Genomic DNA, 6,918 nt, shown 5'->3' with positions numbered 1-6,918 from the left:
CCAAGCGCACCACAGTTCTGAAGACTGTAGAGTTGGAGATTTAAAGTGAGTTTTGGAGCAGTCGGTTTGAGTGCCTCAGGTGAGGAGGAGGAGGTCTTCTTGGCTGAGCTGCCCTCTGCCAAAGCTGTCGCTGGGCTGTCGCAGGGCCACCGCTCCACGCGCCGCGTCGCCCACACACCTACCATGACGAAGAGCGAGAAGTCTCTGAAGGAGAGCTTGGCCGCGTGGAAGCTCTTCTTGTACAAGCCGACCACCTTAGAGTTTCTGGGGTGCACCGCCAAGAGCTGCGGTTTGACCTTACTCTTCTACTCAGTTGTTTATGGGTTCCTGGCTCCACTTTTCTCATTCATGATGTGGGCTACGCTTCAGACTCTGAATGATGAGGTTCCAAGGCACCGCGACCCAGATTCCTAGTCCAAGACTCATGGTTTTCCCAAAACCAGTGACTGTATTGGAATATACATTTAGGGCTTCTGATCCACATTCCTATGAAGGGTACATTAAAGACCGTAAGAAATTTCTAAAATCGTATTTGTTAGAAGAACAGAAGAATCTCGCAACTGCACTGATGGAGTGCTGTTCGAACAGAAGGGTCTAGTTTATGTTGCATGTCAGTTTCCTGATTTCTTACTATAAGAGTGCAGCAGTATAAATGATCTTAATTTTAGCTATTTCCAAGGATGACCTTGTATTGTTGTAAAAATGAATAGAATCATTGGATTAAAGCCTGAAGGATCACCAAGGATGGCATGTATTTCAAAGGATGAAAATCCACCAATTCGGGCCGGGGAGATAGTTCTGTAGAATAAGTGCCTGCCTGACAAGGGCAGGGTCCTGAGTTCAATCCCCGGTACCGAAAAAAAAAAAATTATCCTAATCATGGCATCATAAACTTAAAGTATTTTCCACATTATGGAAAGAAACTGTGTGTGGGCCATCACGTCATTTGTTGCTGTCTGGGTCTCCTTTGAATCTAAAAGAAGCAATGGTAGACTGCAAAATCGAGGGATCAAAGAAGCTAAGAATCTAGGACAATCAATCGTGACAAGTCCTTGGGAAGAGTTTCAAAATCAGACCCTGAAAAAAACAGAGGCTTCTGGGATGGTAACTGAGGAACGAGGAAGGGTCAGGCTAGGCAGAGCAGTACTGCTAAAGATGCTCTCTGATTTGGGATGGGTGGGGTGGGGAGAAGGGTCTTATGAACACAGCCACGGTAGAACGACCTTGCTTCACTCACCTGCCCACTCCAGAGGGTCAAACTGGACCCCTAGCAGAATGTCAGGTCAGTGGGGACTTTCCAGGCACCTTTTGTGCTCTTAATTTATTCATCTCCATTTACAGGAGTGATTTGAAACTCCAAAGCTAACCAAAGAAGGAGGAGGAGTAGAATCCTGTAAGGAAAAAGTGAGAAAGCCAAACTTCTTCTCCTTCCATAATCACAGGGAACAAGCTTTATAAAGGGGCTCTTCATGATTCAAATGAGACAGTGTTTTATGGCTTAAAGTAAAGGTGAAGCTCTTCCCCCGCTGAAAACATTGAAAGAGTTGTTGAGGGATACAAATACAAATGTCCCATGACTGCGCGATTCACACTCAGATGAAATCATAGATATGATTCATTCTCAAACTATGCTGCCTAATCTGGTCGACTGCCAGAACTGTGGCTCATAAGAATATCAGTAACCCCCATCACCTGTAAATTGCCAAGGGAAGCCCGGGTGTCACTCTGGGTCACCCATAAGGCACTTATAAGTCTGCAGGTGACGTATGGAAAAATATCCCACCCAACCTGCAGTCTTGGATGTGGATGTCCCCTCCAGGTCTCACCTTCAGACCTGACAAAATGGGCTTCTCCACATGCTCACGATTCAGGATACACACTGACCCCACAACCTGTCCCACATACTGCTGGGTTTGTGACTTCAGCCCTGCCTAACTAGGCATTGTTTCTCACTGTGTCTTTTCCAGCTTTGCTCCTGCAGTACAACTGGTCGCTCTCCTCTCCCTGCAGAGCTTCAGCAGAGCAAACTCAGTGCCTCGCACAACGCTCCTGCACTCTTGGCTTTCCCAACTCCCTCTCCTCTTACCTGTCCACAGAGCTACCCTGGGTCTTCAAGCTGAGTGTGTGATTAAGGGCTTGCCTCTGAAACAAAACGGTCTCCTTGGCTTCACCTACGATGTGTTTTTATGGCCTTGGATAAACTCATCAGCCTTTTTAACCTCAACTTTCCAATCTTTAGAATGAGGATAATGTCATATACCTCATCAGGTAGTGGTAAAAACTCAATGATATGATGAACAATAAGTATTTAGCTTACGGTCTGACATGTTCAGCAAACACCAACTGAACAAACTTAATGAATGAGCAAGCGAGCAATAGTGTGTCTGGTTACCCAATATTGCAAAGTCCTCTCTACCATCTGCTTGATAAAAATTTGACTGACCTGCAAACTTCGTACCCAGGATCCGGGGTCACTGCAGAGAACGAGCACCCTCTCACTGCTTTGGTGCCTTGACCTCTGGTATTCACTGTTAAATGAGAAAATACCACATGTGGACACCATTCCCAAGGAATAGTGTCATGTTAAATTTAGCATAGGAACTAGAGAAAGTGCCACAGAAACATGTGTAAGTGTGTGCATTTCTGCTAAGTGGAAACACTGAAACAATAAGCCAAAACCTGATAGATGCTGTTCGAATTAAGCCTTCCTAAACAATAAGGTCCCCTTTCAACCTGTATAAAAGTGGTGTGGATGAGCACTGGGGTCACTTAGTGTTGGACGACATCATTCTGTGTGAGTCCAGCCACTATCTGCACCCATGGAATTTATTTTAAAAACCCACTTTATAAGGAGAGGAGCAAAAAGAGAAGGAAAGAGAATTTGCTTTCTGTCAAGCAACAGCCCTTGGATGTGGACTCATGTGATTTCACAGTCCTATGGGCAGTGACAAGTTTACAAGCAAGAAAACGGATGGTTGGAAGCCAGAGTCCAGTCATCTCACCTTTGAGCTCAGAGTCCTGCATTCCTCCTGTCACACAAGGTGGCCTCTGAATGCCGTCCCATGGAATAGTTGACAAAAGAAGCATAACTGCTACTTCATCATTGAAGTTATTGCTGAAGATCCCCAGTAGTGACGCCCTGGTCCTGAGGCCCTTGCCGCAAAGCCATGAATACCCTCCCACCTGGAGCATAAATTCTTTAATGGCAGTCTTGGACACAGCTCTACAGCCACTCATGAATTTACATAAACCTGCTCTGCTCCGACATTATTTCCTCATATTTCTATATGTATAACTTTATGTGCTATTAAATTCTTCACAGAAAAATGAAGACTATAAAAATACAATGAGTTTCTTTTGGCATCCATCGTTTTAATAAATCAGTACTGATTTCTAATTACCACTTCTTTCTAGGCCCAATACTCAGAAGTCAAGAAAACAACAAGCTAATAAGCTTCAAATAACTTTTTAGAAAATTATATTAAGGCCATTATCTTCTGTTTTTTCTGAAGTCTACTTTTTAAAATATTGGAACAATTAAAGTGTTCATCTATTTTTTCACAGGGTAAATGGAAGATATTTTTGCACTTGTTGTAGTTTTCTGTATTTGTCAGATGTTTTTTCAACAACTATACAAAACGTCCTGAAAAGGGACTTTTGTGAGCCTAGGTACATCTCGTGAGGTAAAGAAGGAGACTTTCTACCTCATCTTACCCGTCTTGAGCACAGATCCATCCCACTGGTTGTGCTTGCTCCATTCTAGTGTGAACGCCCCAGATAAAGATGCATGTAGGACAAGTCAGTAGCCACACTTTCCCTGCGACGTTGTCTATCTTGTGCCTGGTCCAGCTTGCCCTTAGCTTTCTTCCTCTAGGTAGTACTTTCAAAGTCATTTTATCTTAACAGATATTTTTCCAAATCTCAGCTCATTTCCAGTTGAACCTTTTGAGCTAAGTTTGTTGACATGGTTGCTGGTGATCAGTGACCCTGTGTCCTTCTTCCCATCTTATTTACACACACTCTTGAACTCTGGCATCAAGGATGAGTGAAGTCACACAAGTCAAAATATTTCTGTAAGCCAGTGTTGTTACAGTCTTAGATTCAAAGGACATGGTCCAATTGGTAGAAGAATGTAGGCTCTGAGAACACTGCTAAAACGCCATAACATCAGCATACCCTTCTCTGCTTTCCTTTCCCCTGTTTTTCAGTCCCTATAATTCATGCATGATGACATTGATAATTAATCTTCCAAACAGAGCCTATCAGCACAAACATTACAGTGGGAAGAGGGTATCTCTGTTTCCATAACCTATCTACTCACTCATCAGATTCACACAGACAGGGACACTTTTTAATTGTCAGATGGAAAGTTGGTACTCTTTCTTCAGGGGTAGACTCATTTGTTTTGGAAATCAGATTTTCAGAAGTCAAACTAGAGAGCATAGGCAAATTATGTGCAAGCCAGGAAAGACTATTTGCTTCCTGGGGACCAGTGTCACTTGCCTGTCCATTACTTTCCTGTGTCATCTAGAATTCAGTTAATCTTTCCTTTGCTGTCCAGAGTCTGTGTGGACCTTTCGATGTCAATGAAGACAAGGGGGAGCTCCATAGATTTAAACTCAGCAAGCCACTGGCACATTAACTTAAACATATTCATCTCACTTTACTTTTAGAAAAAGGGTAAATAATACCTTTGAAAAATTTTCAAAGGGCCAAATTTCCTAGATAAGATCTCAATGAGTAATTTTTAACTTCTTATTAAGGGACAGATTTCTTTGCTACATTTTCTCCAAGCAGCCACATATTCTTTCTCAACAGGGACATCATCAGCTCAGCATTAGCTTATCTTACAACCAAGCAGCTATTTATCAAAGGATTAAAAGCATTCAAATACTACAAGAAGCACGGGCAACAATCCTAACTCAGGCATTGACTTTGACACTGTTTCCAGGCCTGTGCTATTATAAGTGATGCCTTTTTATAAATCCTCTCCCATATCCAAGGACAGGTAGAAGGAAAATCTAACATTATTCTATTTCTTTTTTCCAAAAAAGCCTCTCCTTCTACTCTTTCTTTCAGATTTAAATGAAAGTTTCACAAAGAGTCAAATTTAAATGAAAGTCTCATTGGCAGAGAAAATCATCATTTTCCAAACAGAGTCTGTTTATTTCAAGAGAGAAGAAATTGGCGATAGTTAATGTCTAATGGAAGAAATTGTTCTTTGGACTATGCTCTATCAAGGCCACTATAGGAATGAATCATCAATTGAACTTTTATTTTTATATATGTTTACACCTTTACACATGTTGATTTTACTGGCCAAGCAGATTTCTTAACATCAACAATAGGAAGAAGTGAAGAAAAGAACTCTATTCAAGAGCAGCAAGAGATTTTTAGCAAGTCCATTTCACCAATGCCTGCTTGGCAAACAGTCTAATCATGAAACTGACTCCTTTTTATTTGTTATTATCTATTTCTATTCAGACAAGAAGTAAGGGGGGACACTGACAGAGCATTAAGAAAACTTAGGCACTAAGAAAATAAGATGAATCTTGTGTCACTTAAATGTAAATATAAGGAAAATATGTCCAAACAAAATAACTGGAATTTTCAAATAGGTCATAGCATTACAAATCTGACCCCAGATCTCTCCTATAGTATGTAATTTTTAAGAGTTTAATCTAAAATATTTTAAGTTCCTTTCTAATTCAAATATACAGTGTATGTAGGTAACTCCACTGCCCAGCAGAAATTTTCATCAGTAATCTGTTCCATTGAAGGGAATAGATGTACCACCTCCAGAATTGTTGACTATCGTACATTTCAAAATACTGTCCTTCCCACTTCAAAGGCTTAATGGTCTTCTCCACTGTTTTTGCTACATATCCTCCTTTCCTTCAACAGCATCTGGTTCTTTTTTTAAGAATCAAAAAGGAAAGGTGGTAAAGTGACCTATCCAAAGCCACACCAAACTCCTAGAGAGGAAGTGGATTTTTGTTTCATTTTCATTCCCGGGTTCACTTTGTGTTAAATGTGGCATTATTTAATGATGCTGTATTTATCACCAGGACAAGGCTTTTGGGGTCCCTACTGGGTGCACAGCAAGTTACCAGACCCCCTGGGGAACTTTTGGAGCTCACAAAAGGCATGACTCCCACACATGCGCTTTCAATCTAAAATGATCCCATCTGTTTGACCTTTTGAGCATAGTACATAAACATCTCTTTGTCCTTCACTAAGCAAATAATACCACTATAGTTCAATTAAAATGGTGTTTACAGATGAAGAAACAGAGACTCGAGAGAAGTTAATTAATTTGTCCAAGACCATGTGTCTAGACATTCGTAAGACTAGAGATAGAATACAGAGTCTTTTTTCTTGTTCAACTTTTTGATCTAAACTATTTTATTTCTGAGCTGCCTGGTACAGGAAAACAATTCAAAATCCTACACAAGTTAAAGTGCTTTCTCTGAACACATTAAAAATGGACTTCCCAAGTCTTGGAACTTATAGAAGAATCACAGCGAGTGTCGCAATCTGCATTGGATGAAATGGTAGATTTTACTCATTAACTGAGTTATGTTGTCTATGGTTGGGGAAAAGCTAGAATCTCTGAGGACCTAGAAACAGGCTAAGCAATGAACCCTGCCCACCGTTTGGAGAAACAAGGCAATGAACCCTTAAAAAGATACTTTAGGAAATGGGTGGAAAGTGGCAATTCTCTGGATTCACTGACTTATTTGAATCTTCTATTTTTAGGTTTCTGGTTATATAGCTAAAAAAAAAAAATCTTTCCACAATGTTAAGTGATCTCTAAGATAAAACTTCCGCCAATTCTTGACAGAAGAGTATTATACAAACTTTTCTGGGTCTGTGTGTGCGTGTGTACATATCTGTTCTCTTCTCACTCTTGCTTCT

General features: G+C 40.8%; 1 pseudogene; it reads left to right on the top strand.

The window, feature by feature from the left end:
- The first annotated feature begins 183 nt into the window (after positions 1 to 183).
- Positions 184 to 6,918, top strand: part of LOC101591614 — a 20,751-nt pseudogene continuing 14,016 nt past the window's right edge.

The sequence above is a fragment of the Octodon degus genome, unplaced genomic scaffold, assembly GCF_000260255.1.
Source record: "Octodon degus isolate 3935 unplaced genomic scaffold, OctDeg1.0 scaffold00024, whole genome shotgun sequence".
Classification (NCBI taxonomy): Eukaryota; Metazoa; Chordata; class Mammalia; order Rodentia; family Octodontidae; genus Octodon; species Octodon degus.
The sequence above is the reverse complement of the archived record's forward strand: the minus strand, read 5'-3'. Positions and strand labels throughout refer to the sequence as shown.